Here is a 14,907-nt window from a genome sequence, read left to right as displayed (position 1 = left end):
CTATGTACTTCATTCTGATCTATACAGAGGCAAAGGGTTTTGAAAAGATAATTCCGAAAGGGCTTTTTCTGAAAAGGTAGTCGTTCATGTTTTAGACAAGTGTGATGTGTTAGATAAGTACTACCACTTGTACACTGACAACTACTATACCAAAGTTTGTTAGATAAGTACTACCACTTGTACACTGACAACTACTATACCAAAGTTCCTTTAGCTAACGCCCAGAAAATAAACATACAGTATCTAACAGGAACTGTCAACAAAAGGTCTAAGGACTTACCTAAAACCATCTTTCAAACTAATTTAAAACCAACTGAAACCATTTACGTCAGAAGGAATAAAACGACCGCATTTACTGCTGGTGATGTTCTGATACACAGCAAGAAAAGTGGCATAGAAGCTATAAAACCAAAACTCATTGGTGAATATAATCTGAATATGGGCGGTGTGGACAACAAAGATAAGTCCATTTACCATTTGACATGCACCAGAACCACTAAAAAATATTGGAGAAATGTATTTGACAACTTCACTGACATGGCTCTACCCAATGCGTACATTCTATACGCACGGAATACCGACAATCCTTTGTCTAGGCACAAATTCACCACCAGCAAGTACAAAATGTCCCTCCTCAACAAATACATCCAGGACCAGCTGGAGATGGTGAGCACAACTTGGTGCGACTCCCTGGCGTCAAACTTCGTGTGTGCGTAGTATGCTCTACCTCTCAAAAACAAACCCGCAGTCGGTACTGGTGTCCTGGGTGTCTCTGTGGAGTTCACCCTGGTTGTTACAATCAATTGCAACACTTTGTGAGGCCTGTAGGGGGAAGCTGAAGAAAGAGAGCAGCACCCCCACCAGAGAGTGACTCAGACTAATGTTTGAATGTCTAATGTATATAAGCCATTTTTCTGTATTTTTAATACTTTATCTGTCATTTTTCTTACTTTTACTCATATCAGTAACTAAATATGTGTTTATTTTGAGGCAATAATCACTATTCAACAGCCATTCCATTTAAAGTGAGCCTAACTATGGGAAAAATTTCAATTATTGTAAAATAATGAATTCAAGTCATTTGACTAGCTAAATGACAAAATTGTCACACCCATGTAATTTTTTTAATTTTATTTTTTAATTTTAAGCCAAAAAAATTAACTTTTGTCTCCAGCCAGTTGTTAGACCACCAATCAGCCGATAATAGTTATTTTTTATGCAAAGTATCTCCATTGTTGATCACAGTTTCCCTCCATTAGCAATAGAAGAGGTTATGTTACTTCTTGAGTGATCAGCCTAGAGAAGATTTGATTCATTGAGGTAAGTTTTTAATTTAATTTAATCCAAAATAGAAACTAGTGTCAATTGGTCACACTAGGAACCAAAAAGGTTTAAAAGTTTGTATAAAACTTGTAATTTATAGAACACAATTGTAGTTTTTTGAGAAGGTTACTATTTCAGTTTATGGCTATCTTGAAACATTAAATAAATGTACATAATATGAGATTTATTGGTTCCGGGTGTGACCGTTGTAGGGTGTAACCGAACTCCTAAAACATTGATTTCTAAAGAAATTATTATTTGTTTATGTTAAGTATAATTTTTTCCACACTGTACACATTACATCTAACTAACCTTGCAATGTTTTTATGAATAAATTGAATGTTTTAAACAAATTTTAATATTTTAGTTGTGCTTTAAAGCATCTAATTATTTTAGACTTTTGTCTGTTACTCAATAATTTATTTATCAGGAACCAATCTTGGAACAAGCTAACTTAACCTAATGGTAAATATTCCTAGGCCTAATACAAACAGATCAGTGATGTGTGTGTACGTTTTTATTGTTGTAGACCTAATTAAACATTCTTTAGAAATAAAACATCGGCTCTCATGCATTTTTTGAGGAGTTTTTAACACAATGCACTAATAAACCTAATATATTGTTACTCAGATGGTGAAATTATATACATTAAATTTAAAAAAAACTGGTTGTTTTATAAATATGGCTCCAGTATCAAAAGCTTCAAAGAGTAGAAAAAATATGAAGGAAAACGATGAAGTAAAGTGGAAGGCTCACCTTCAAAAAGAGAGAGATCGAGACAGAAAAAGAAGGCAAAAGTTTAAAGAAACACTTAGTAAAGATAATGCTTTGCTGGAATAAATGAGGGAGAATGCTAGGCTAAGAAAAGGAGAGAAAATAAGAAACTTTCAGGTACATTTTTACCATCTAATGATGGGTAACATCTACCCTTGGCTCGTACCAGCAACCTCAGTCATTGGGTAAAGCAGTAAATAGAGTCAAACGTTTGTTGCCTTCAAGCCCAAGTAAAAAGAAGGCATTAGTTAAAAGACTTATTGATGAAACATTTGGGTCAAGTGTCTCAAAAGAACTGGATTTGCCCTTGTCAAAATCACATTATAAAATTCCAGAGGAAATTGAAAATTTAGTCATCGATTTCTATAACACAGACAGTATCAGTCGACAAGCCCCAGGTAAAAGATATTGCAAATCTCATCTGGGGAGGGAAGGTAACGAAGTTTCCGGTGAGGTGGACTTCTTCAGCACCACTCCGGCTGCCTTCAAGAAGTGCTTAAGACAAATGATCTTTCCACCACATACATAATGTGAATACTCCTATAGCTTTATTTAATAGTTCTTGTTGTTCTACGTTGTTCTCTGTTGTTGTACTTGATATTTTTTGTTTATTGCCATTTGTTATTTATTACTGCTGTTGTACAGCTCGACTGTTTGATTTTTCTTTAATATGTTCAGTTCTCACATCGTAATGTTGCACTGTTGATCTATTGTTATCTTACTTCATACTTTATTATCTGTTACTTGTTAGTGTCTATAGTTTATATTGTTACCCTACTCACGTTATTATTAGTATCTTTCTTATTTATGAAAACATTGTTAGTTACTTTTATATTATTATATTTTGTTCAAGCATGCTATCTCTACCATAATATAATCAATTGTAAAAATGGGTTACCGTTGGAAATCAAATAAATAAATAAATCTATGAGGGATTCTAAAACTAATATTAAAGGAAAGAGACAACTTCGTCACTTAATGATGACAATTAATGAAGCTTTTTAAACAAAAATATCCGGATGCAAAGATTGGAAAAACAAAATGTTATGAACTAAGGCCAGAAAACATTCTTTATGTCTCATGTGTACCTCATAATGTCTGTGTATGTAAATATCATCTGAATTTTAGTTACTTGTTGGAGGCGCTATCAAAAACTTTACCTGATGTCCCTGCTGATCACAACCTTCTATTTGAAAAATTAGTTTGTGATCATACTAAAGAATTATGTACGTTCAATGTTTGTCCAGAGTGTAAGAACAAAAATTTAAGTAACTTTGTTATGGATGAATTTAACCCAAATCAGCCTATAACTTATAGTACATGGGAAACTACTGGTGGGGTACCTAAGAAACTTCTAACTGTCTCCACACTTGGTGAAGCCCTAGACTCGACCAACAAACAGTTGCCTGCCTTTAAAACGCACTGTTATGTGAAGAAAGTGCAAGCTGACCATTTTGATAATGTGAAAAAATCTGGATTACCTGGTCAAGCTGTGATTTAAGTTGATTATGCTGAAAATTATACATTGTTAGAGCAAGACGAAATACAGTCTGCACATTGGACTCATGATCGTGTAACCATCTTCACGTGCTGTGTGTGGATTGAAGGTTCCACTTATTCATATTGTGTAATCAGTGATGACCATGCACACGGAAAGTTTTCATCTTGGACATTTTTGAAAGCCATAATTGATGATATCAAGATCACCTATCCAGACCTCTCACACATAAATTTCTTTTCAGACAACTGTGCTGCTCAATTCAAAAGCCGTTACACAATCTCTAACCTCTGTTTTATTGCTCAGGACTACCAAATAACTAGTGCCACTTGGAACTTTTTTGCTGCATCTCATGGAAAAGGAGCCGTCGATGGTGTTGGTGGTACTATTAAAAGAGTAGTTTGGGACGCAGTTCGCTCAAGAAGGTTTCAAGTAAATTCTGCAGAGTCTTTTTACACTTGTGCTGTGTCACAATATAAAGGCATAAAGTGTATCTATGTTCCTAAGACTGACATCTTAGCCAATGAATATATGCTAAACAAGCGATGGCTAACCTTGAATCCCATCGTAGGAATTCAGGCGCACCACTTTTTCATTAATTAAACTCAACTAATCTTAATTACTGGTATTAAATAAAATATTAGAAAAACGGCTATGAGCGGTATTACCCCTACCAGGGGTAATGGCAATCGGCAATTTCATGCTGTAACAAAACGTTGTAAAGTAAGAAATATGAGGAGATTCAATTACATAAACACGTAAAACTGAAATATTGGTGTTTATATTGAATTACATGAACTCACATTTGATAAATTATTTTAAATGAATTAAGATTATCGTCATATAGTAATATGAAGTCAAGAATTTAACAAACATATTTTCATTGTTAAATGTTCTTATTATTTTAAGATCACTGTGATTAAATTCAATGAATATGTTTACATTGAGTTATAGCTTTTAGAAGCTTAAAGGTAATGTTTCTTTTTGGAGCACTTGCCACATAAATACAACAACACAGAGCATTCTTGATGTGCCCATAACGCACAAGAGGTGCACCGATACCACATTTCTCCGTCCAGTGACATTTTTTCATTGCTTACAACACCTGAAGTACCTTCCAGTGAGCCTGATGGACCTCAAATATTTTATGATCAAGAAGAAGCTGGTCCAAGTAACCTAAACCGAAACACTTTTGTTGAGGAAGACAGCGATTTGTCTGATGGCGAAGTATTTGAATTAATCATGAAACTGGAAGTGAGTTCGGATTATCAAACGATTCAGATAATAGTAGTGAAGACGAGGAGGGGGAAGTACAAGTACGTAATTCAGAAACGTATTTCTATGGAAAAAATAGGTACAAGTGGGCTAAGAATCCCCATGCACCAAGTCCCACCCGCAGAGAAAATATTCTGCACATACCTCAAGTTGTAGGACCTGCAAAAACTAATAGACCCCCAATTGCCGATAGATGATTGGTCTCTTTTATTTACAGAAGACATTGTAATGTTCTAGAACGTACAATCCAAAAAATTACAAATTTAAGCTGTAGATGTAAGGGTTTACCATCTTTCGCAGGCCACGTGGATATGAATGAACTGAAAGCCTTTCTTGGTCTTCTCATTTTATCTAGAGTTTTCAAATCTGGCCACGAGGATGCCTCATCTCTGTTTACCTCTGATGGTACAGGTAGGGACATATTTCGTGCAACAATGTCTCTCAAAAGATTTTTGTTCCTACTAATATCTCTACGTTTTGATGATGGAACAACCAGAGATGACCGAAAGGCAGCTGGAGATAAATTAGCTCCAATTTCTGGAATATATAATTCTTTTATGTCAAACTGTACTCAAAACTATGCTTGTGGAGAATACAGCACAGTAGATGAGCATATGATTCCGTTTCGAGGGAAGTTCAAATATAGGATGTACCTCAAGAACAAACCAAAAAAATATGGCCTAAAGGTCATGTGTCTATGCGATGCTCGCACAGGCTACTTGATTGACTCCTTTGTGTACTGTGAGAAAGATAATGCTCAAAATCCTAGAAAACTTTCTGTACCTACAAGAAATGTCTTAACATTGGTGTCTTCAATACAAAACACAAACAGAAATGTTACAGGAGATAACTGGTTCTCATCAATAGAACTAGTTGAGGAACTTCGAGCGATTGGTCTAACTTGTGTCGGAACCATAAGACGAAATAAGCGAGAAATCCTACCTGAGTTTTTGCCAGATAAAAACAGACCTGTTTCTTCTGCAGTTTTTGGTTTTACGCCAGATAATACTCTAGTATCTTATGTACCTAAGAGGAGCAAAAGTGTTATTTTGGTTTCATCAATGCACCATTCAAACAATATTGATCCCACGACCGAAAAACCAGAAATTATTGAAACTTATAATCTTACAAAAGGTGGTGTTGATTCTTATGATCACAAATGTGCTGTATATTCTTGCCAGAGAAGAACCAGACGTTGGCCAGCAGCCGTTTTTTTGGAATGATTGACATGTGTAGAGTTAATAGCTACATTCTACTACGATCTTCAAATCTAAACATCAACATAAATCACAGGGACTTCACAATTGCTGTTGGAAAGTCATTGATAAAGTCATATCCAAAGAAGAGTAGTTACACCTCAAATTTCAAGAGAATTAAAAAAAAAAAACATCAAACAAGTGGCTGGCATAGAGATGGTTGAAACTGAACCTAAAAAGAAAGAAGCAGCCAAACGAAAGCGCTGTGAACTGTGAAGCGCCCGAGGAAAAATGATAAAAAAATCAAAACTACTTGTAAACACTGTGATAAAACAGTGTGTAAAGAGCATTCTGACTTTGTAATTATCTGCAACAACTGTTGTAAGTAACTTTAGTTGTAATTATAAGTAAAATATAAATACAAAACATAAGCATTTTTGAAATTTAGCTACATGAAATATGACTTCAAATATTAACGTTGGTTTCATGAAATTAAGAGATAACAGCTATTTTCTTGTTTCAGGTAGTTTCCCGAAATCAGTAGAGAAAAAGTAATAAAATAAAGAATTTAACAATACTTTTGCTGGGGTAGCCCGTTTTTTTTCAGATAGCTACCAAAAGAAGAGGATTTTCGTGTTTGTTTTAAAAAACTTTAAAAATAATATAAGTATACATTTATTTTTCTGCAATTGTCGTTTTGGTATATAACTAACAATATATTAATCAAAATAAGCTAATTTTGGTACTAATATGATCTTACAAAAATTGTTTATACCAGTTCTTGTATTGGGGTTTGAAAGACCCCACTGTACCAGTTGTGTTCCACGAAATGCACTGTACCAGTCAAGGGTTAACAAAAAAATATTTGCAAAATAATTCAAGTATTCGTGTACAGTGTACACGAAATCTAATGAACATACATTGCCACAAGTGCCAATAACTGGCGACGTACCCTATATAGGTAAGAAGGAGACGTGGCACAGTAAACATCTACGCTTCATCAGTATAGGCTTAGAAAAATTATTTCACAACAGCGGTGTAGGAAACATAACCATGAATATCTAAGCGTCGGACAATTCGGGGAGACTCGAGTTTAATGAAAGGCGTTATGAGATGCAGATTACAACCCCTCTGGTGGCAACAACGTGAACAACGACAGAGTGGTCCTGCTCCATTACATTTTACCCTATTTTGGAGATAGCGTACGATGATATTAACTTACAGTGCAATCTAACTCCAACATCATTACGATGCCGGGACACAAATTTAGATTATTACTATTCATTTTAAGGTCTTAATAATTGTCCGAATGGAATATAAACATTGCAGGATTAATATCTTCAGTAACTTTGATATTAATACGGTAGTTCAATATTTTTTTATCGATATACAGACATTATTTTAACCAATATTACTAAACGAAATCAACTGAGTCCTAAATTGAATTTATAGAAGAACGTAGACGCAACCAATGATTAAAACCACTGTATCTGATTTTTCCTATATTGCAAAATAAAGGTATTTTATATACTTCATTTTATTAATTAATTCTTCCTATTTGTTTAGTCAACTCTGTACAGTTTGTATTTTTATTTTCGTCATGGATGGGACAAGTCATTATATCAAGATCATATAATGTGCAAATTTCTGTAATGTCCATGATTCAGACCGGGATCAATTATTTTTAAATTTATAGAGCTGTCATTTCGGAGATTAGGTTTCATCACTTTCAAAGTTTATTTTTTAGAATTTCCAGAATGATGTTAATTGTGCTGATACACATACGGGAAGATTTAGCTGTACCTTACTCATTAATAAATCCCACAATACTCTCCCATGCAAAGAAATGGGGATTTTGGTCATTGAAATAAACATTGCAGTTCTATGTATCATTAATGGGATCAAACAAATAAGTGTTTCCTGTGACATCCTCAACACGAAATAAGTAACAAAGTTTGAAATAATATTTTTCTACTTACTTCATAACATTTTTCTACTTCATGTTGGTGTTATGTAATTTAATGCTCATCATAAAAGATAGTGTCACAAACTTACAAAATTCATAAGGTCATCAAGTTTATTTAATTTCCATTTTGTTTGTTTTTGTTACTTTTAGCTTTTAACTTCCAAAAACTTATAACATGTCCAAGGAAATTGTATGCCAGCCGTTATGTAATTAAAATAATACACCACTCTAAGATACAGCATCCAAGTATTTGTACAGGGGTACAGGGAGTGAGATGGTATACTTCACAACAGTTAAAACAGACAGCAAATGTCAATTATAGCCTTCGTAAGTAAAATAAATATAAATAAGTATGAGAATTGATAAATAATACAACTGACAACAATAAATAGGGAAAATACCCCTAAACAAAAGGGGAAAATAATAGAGAACATAAAAATAATGCTAATTGTGGTACTAATTAACATATCAGAAAGTATTACAAATAAATAACAAAAACTAACGCTTGATACACAGATGTTTCTATTTAACTGCAGTAGTAAGTTCAATCACTACACCAAAATTATAAAAAAAAAAACAATATTTACAACTTTTGGTTGATGCCTTTCAATAGCAAGTAAGGGTTTTTCAACGTGTAAAACTAAAACACTATAACGATAATTATAAAATACCACCAACAGAATAGGATGTAACATGGAGACCAAAATAGGAGAAATGCATGCAACAGGAGCGGTCTCTTGCTTTTCTTGTTAATGGTCCACGTCCCTGAATTAGCGGAGGGTATGGAACCCCCTCCACGAAGCAAGGAGGATCAGGGTTTAAATTAATTTTAAAATGTTAACTGCTGAAAATAACTTGTCAACACTATTTTAGTTATAAAACTTAATAAATATAGTTATAAAGCAAATAAATTTTGAAGTAAGAACCTCGTAAATTAATATCGACAAGTATGCACCAATGTACAAATGTGTTGTAGATTAAGTGATTGCAGAACTATAGTTATATGATTACACACACCATCCAGATTAAATCTATTCAATTTTAGCCACCAAAAGCCAAAATGTTCAACATAAGTATTCAGATGAGTATATTTAAGCATAAATATTTTAAACAAAGCGACTGGCGAAACTTTCAACGTGATGAGATGAAATCTGCCCTATTGGTATCCACAATTGCGGACTCAAATCTTGCACAAAGACTTTATATTTAAACTCAATACATATAATTTTTAGATTTCATTTTCAAATTTACAAAAACGTTATGTAAACTTATCAATACCATTAGTGTTTTTGAATATTGATTCATTGTCACTATCTTTATTATTAAGTGGACTTTGTATCATTCTTATCCTGGCCTTCTAATCAATAGCTTCAATGGACGGAAATTTCAGAAGCTTTGCCAAGTGATATGTAACCACTCATATCAAGTTAAAAAAACTTTTTATTTATTTCAGATACCGGAGATACCAGAGTTTATAAATCGCTAATTATTGTAATTTATTATTTTTCATTTAGAGAAAAAGGTAGTATTATGGGCACCTCAGGGAAATATCGGCACCCATAAACTAAAGTAGAGGCGTACACATCCGAAAATCAGGAAACGGTCTGAACTTGTAGTATTAGTTCATAGAACGACATGTAGGAGCGCTAGCGGCAACTTTAGTTACGGCTAGTGAGATAGTACGTATTTTAGATCTGTGCTGGAACGATAACATTGAAATGTAAGTACTGAATTTACAACCATTTTAAAGAACTAATTGAATGTTACAAGTCCCATTATATATCCTGTAAATACTAAGAATTAAACTTTTCTTACCATAAAGATGTGCAACAGTCTTAAAATTTAAAAAAAGTACAGTACAGCAGTATTTACATCACCGTACTTTTGTATTAAGCACACGTACAGTACTGTATAGTAAAAAGCTTGTTTGATAAAATTATAAAAATAGAAAACAAATATAGGTCTACCTTAGATTCAAATTATTATTTTTTTTAAATTTTGTGAGACTTTTTTAATCTTGTATGGTCTCATTTCTGCCAAAAACAACGGCCTATACTGTTTTGCTTCTTAGATATGTCTTTCTAAGAACATTGTCATTAAGTCTTTGTAAAACCAAAGATTCTTGTGCTGCCTCTCTATTTCCTCAGCCCACTTCATGCTTGTTTGACAGGATGCTATTGCATTGTAAACATTTATGAGGTTCAACAGATTCTTGAAGGTTTTAAATTTTTCCTCCGAGTCATCTTCAACGATTTCTTTAATAAGTTCTCTATCACTCATGATTTCCCGTGGGGGACTGGCATCCTTATCGGCATCAGCCACTGTCCCAGATGGGATCGTGGGTGATGTACCATCCTCGTCTTGTGCTGCAACTTCTAAGGGAGTGGCAGGGCAAGGGGAGGAAGCCACCTTCCCTTGTCACTATTCCAGTGACAAGGGTAGAAAACCTTTTCCTCCTCTTGGTTTGGCCCTGAAATTGAGAGTAGTTACCTATCCCTTCCTTTCCTGATGGTCCCACCCCTACTTTACCAACAACCCCCGACTAAGGTGTTATGCGACCCGTGCTGAGAGTCTCGTGGCACTGGGGGTATATTCAGTGTCTACAACGGAGCCTTTTGGGAACCAGGGGACACCCAGTCGTAATTACCCTTATCTTCCTAATCGGGTCACTGGGAAGATGGACTGCAAATACCCGGTTCTCGTGGGATCAGAATGGAGAATGAAAAACCAAACAAAAACAAAACTGAAACTCAAGAGGTAAGCGAAACTCAACCAGAAGAGCTACCGATTGAGCAACTAAGAGTGTCTGAGATGACCCCAATGGAGGAAGACAGACTTCTCTTGTCAGAAGGCGAAGTTCGGCCGGAAGAGCCAAAAAAGAAGCGGCTCTCGAGAGGCGAACTACGAAAGCGGAGGATAGAAGAGGCTATCGCTAGAGGTGAGCCGATAATCCCCCGGAAAGAAAGGCAGAAGAGGTGGGAAGAGAAAAATCGAGCTCTGATGAAACCACACAACGAAGCCGGTTCCTCAAAAGGGAACTTGGTTGTTGTTGGGGCCTCAGAGCAAGAGAAAACTCATTCCGTACCAGCCCAAAAACAACAAACCCCAAGCTATACAGGTGTGAAGAGGCTGCGATCACAGCTGACACCTGAAGAACAAGCAAAGGGAGGAGAGAAAAGAAGGAAGGGGCATGATGGACGTGTCACTAAGAAGACACCCGAAACATATGCCGAAAGGATCTCTGTGGAGAAGCTGGCTATTGTCCGGCTCGAACACCCAGAAGAGAAGCTATCGACGGAAGAAGCCAACAACCTGAAGAAAGTGCTGGGCAAACGCGCCTTTAAGGGCAAAAACGTTAGGATGTCCATCTGTCATGTTGAAGGTGGAGCGATAGTGGTCGACTGTGTTAACACAGAAACAAAGGTGTGGCTGGAGAAGCAGGTCCAGGAGCTGAGTCCTTTCGAAGGAGTTCAGCTGAAAATGGGCCCAGCTAAAAGCCTGGTAAGTATGTTCAAAGTATCAACTTTTATCCCTAAGGACATCGATTTTTTTTTTTTTTTTTTTTTTTTTTTTTTATAAGGGCATAAAACACGCAGGTTATCAATGCCCGTAGGGTTAACGGACACCTACACTTTAAAATATGGTGTCACGTTATCAGTACAAAGAATAGACAGCGGATCGCTGTGTCAAAGAAGATTATCACATTAAGACAATAAGAAAAACAACAGCAGTGAACGGAGGTCTAAAACTAAATAACAACATTAACCGAGAGGCTGTAAAGGGGCCCGATAGTTAAAATATGTCAGATAAATAATAACGTTAATATATATAACAACATCTAATGCTAAAACCAGGTAAGTTAGTGAGGGTAGGTTGTAAAGGGACCCACCCTCACCAATAACAAATAACAAATAAATAGAAGGACAAAAGTGCCCATCTCCTTACGTGACACCTACATATTAAGATAGTGGTGTCTCTCACCTCACAGAAATTTTTAACTGTAAAGGGGTTTGCCCTTGATTAAAACACATAAATTTTCCTAACGAAATTTAAAAGATTGCACTTAGGCGGTGCTAGTTAAGAGCCTTAAAACTAAATAACAACTCAGGGGTGAACTGTAAAAGGGCTCACCCTTACCTAAAACTAGCGGTTAAAATGTTTACTAAAACTAATAAGGTACTATATCACTCATATTCTGGACATTAATTTGGTTTTATTTGTGATGCTAGTAAGTTCAGGTCTTCCAGATGGCTTCGCAGTCCGTTAATATTCCATTGTATAATATTCATATAAATTAGGTTTTGAAAGTAATTTTGTTTCTTGTTTTTCCTTGATTTTGTTTGAAATTTACAGTAGTTTTTTCTAATTCTGAATGTGGCCTAAGGTCGTCATCAAACAAATCCTCCTCCATTAGGCTGGATTTAGAGGACCGGTGTGAGGGAGGGGTTCTGTTGGCACCCTTTGACCGTTCGACCACTTTAGAGGCAATTTTTGGGTTCAGCCCAGAAACAAGTTTTTGGCGTACTTCCGGAGATAAATTTTTCTTTCCCGTCACGCTTCCAGCATTAGGGGTTTTTAAAAATTGAGCAGCGATCTGCCCTTCAGTAGACTGTTGCTTGCTTGTGTTTCGTCCCTTGATTTGAGTAGGTGTAGTCGGTCTTACAGGCACAGAAGGTGCAAGGTCTGATATATCAGTGCCTACACTACGTGGGAAGGTCTTGGCACTAATTTGTTGTACCAAGGCAGCAACCTGTTGCGTTAGTTCTCTAACCATGCCTTCCAGAGCTGAGCAGGAAGCACACGGATTCGGTTGCACAGGGACAGAGGCAGCCTGAGAATAGGATACGTCCTTCTTCGGGGTTTGTCCAAGTCGTTTCCTATACTCTTTACGAGCATCGCTGAAAGACAATTTCTCGCTAGTAACTATTTTCAGCACTTCCTTTTCTTCTAAGTATACTTTACAACTGCGAGAGCTTGAAGGATGCTTGCCCTTGCAGTTGACGCACTGCTCTTCGCCACCGGCACAGTCCTTGTCACTGTGACCACTTTTTCCACAAAGACTACACGTTTCAGGGTTATTGCAAGTTTTGCTTGAGTGTCCAAAACGTTGACATCTATAGCACCTCTGAGGATTTCTAAAGTATGGACGAACTTGTAGGGAAAGATATCCTGCTCTAATTGTGGCTGGTGGGTGAGGAAGGGCAAAAGTCAAAATGTGACCTGGTGTAGGTGTCGGTACACCGTGTTCAACCTTCATTATTCTCACCACATCAGTCACAAGACAATCTTTCAGTTCTTCTTTCAATTCTTCAATTGAGCAACAGAGCATATCGCGACAGAATACAATTCCTTTGCAGAAATTTAATGTCTCATGAGGATGGACAACGACTTCTACTTTGTCGTAAAAGGATCTCATGGAGAGAAATTTCTGAGCCTGTGGAGCGTTCGCAGCCTCTACCAAGATGCTTCCATTACGAAGCTTCCTAACAGAAGACGGCGAGCCGCCCACTCCGACTAGAGCCTTGTTAACAAGGAAGGGGCTCACCTTTGCCAAGTTCTGAGATTCGTCTTTGTGTTTAAATACTAGAAAAAGTGGGGTGGGTAGATTTTGAATATTTATTTTCTTATCTGCAGTTTTTCTCTGTTTGTTTGTTTCCTCTTCAGATTCTGAAGAGAGGGCACGCTTCTTTTCCAGATCCATACTAGAATCTCTTTCTACAACTCTATTTTTTTGTTCTTGAGAAGGGTTTAAGGTAGCCATTCAATATATGAACCAGCGCATCGTGATTAAAGGTGCAGGCCGAGACATCGGGAACGGGTATACCCTCGGGAACCTGTCAGCCAAAGCTTGGCAGGGCACCCTACCCCAGTTCCCCGGGGCCCGATGTTATCTCGTTTAACCGAGTCGGGAATTCACGCACGACTCGGGCTCGCACGTGGCAACAGAAATCTCCGACATTTCTGTCCAATAATCACTTCCTGACCAGGGACCGAAGTGGCTGGCACCAGGATTCATACTACCGTTTGCTTCGGCAGAGCAAGCTCACATCAGCTCTCTTCTGCTACACCTTCTCAGAGTGTAGCAGTTCAAGCACTCCCCACAAACAATAGCACGATCCAGTCAAGAAAAGGGAGGAATTAGGAATAGGTAGGATTTATGGATGAGACAGGGGAAAGTGCCAGGATTGGAGATGTGTCTGGCACTAGCTCGGGGTACGAAAGGTCGCCAACCTTTAAACGTCAGAGTAAGACGTCCCCCTACGGGCCCTAAGGACATCGAGGTGGACAGCAAGCAAGAGCTGTTCGAAGCCTTCAAAAACCAGAGTGACCTTGACACGGATCAATGGACTGCTGTTGGAGGGAAATCTAGCACCAACGGCGAATTCCTGGTCCTTCATGTGGACGAAGACTCCCTGAAGAAGCTGAAGACTCTGGCGATACGCCCATTTTTGGGTAGCGACAGGATCACCTTCAAGCTGAAGGGAGGTAACGATCAATAGTGGATGACAGCGGTGCTCCAGATAAACCTACAACACAGCAGAGCAGCTACGGCAACACTCTGCCAGAAGATCCTGACTGACGACATATGCGTGGTCCTGATCCAAGAACCATGGACCGTTGGCAGCCGTGTGATGGGGATGAGCACCGCTAAAGGTAATTTGATATATGATTCTGGCAGTAACAACCCTAGAGCATGTATATATGTCAGTAACAAAATCAAATCACTAAAAATGGTACAAATGTGTTCTAGAGACACAGCCGTGACAGAGGTTCACTTGCAGACAGGTGATGGCAACATCAGAATCCTGTTTGCATCGGTTTACCTCCCATACGATGGGAACAGTAAACCGATGCAAACAGGATTCTGATCCTCC

The sequence above is a fragment of the Homalodisca vitripennis genome, unplaced genomic scaffold, assembly GCF_021130785.1.
Source record: "Homalodisca vitripennis isolate AUS2020 unplaced genomic scaffold, UT_GWSS_2.1 ScUCBcl_2463;HRSCAF=7259, whole genome shotgun sequence".
Lineage (NCBI taxonomy): Eukaryota > Metazoa > Arthropoda > Insecta > Hemiptera > Cicadellidae > Homalodisca > Homalodisca vitripennis.
The sequence above is the reverse complement of the archived record's forward strand: the minus strand, read 5'-3'. Positions refer to the sequence as shown.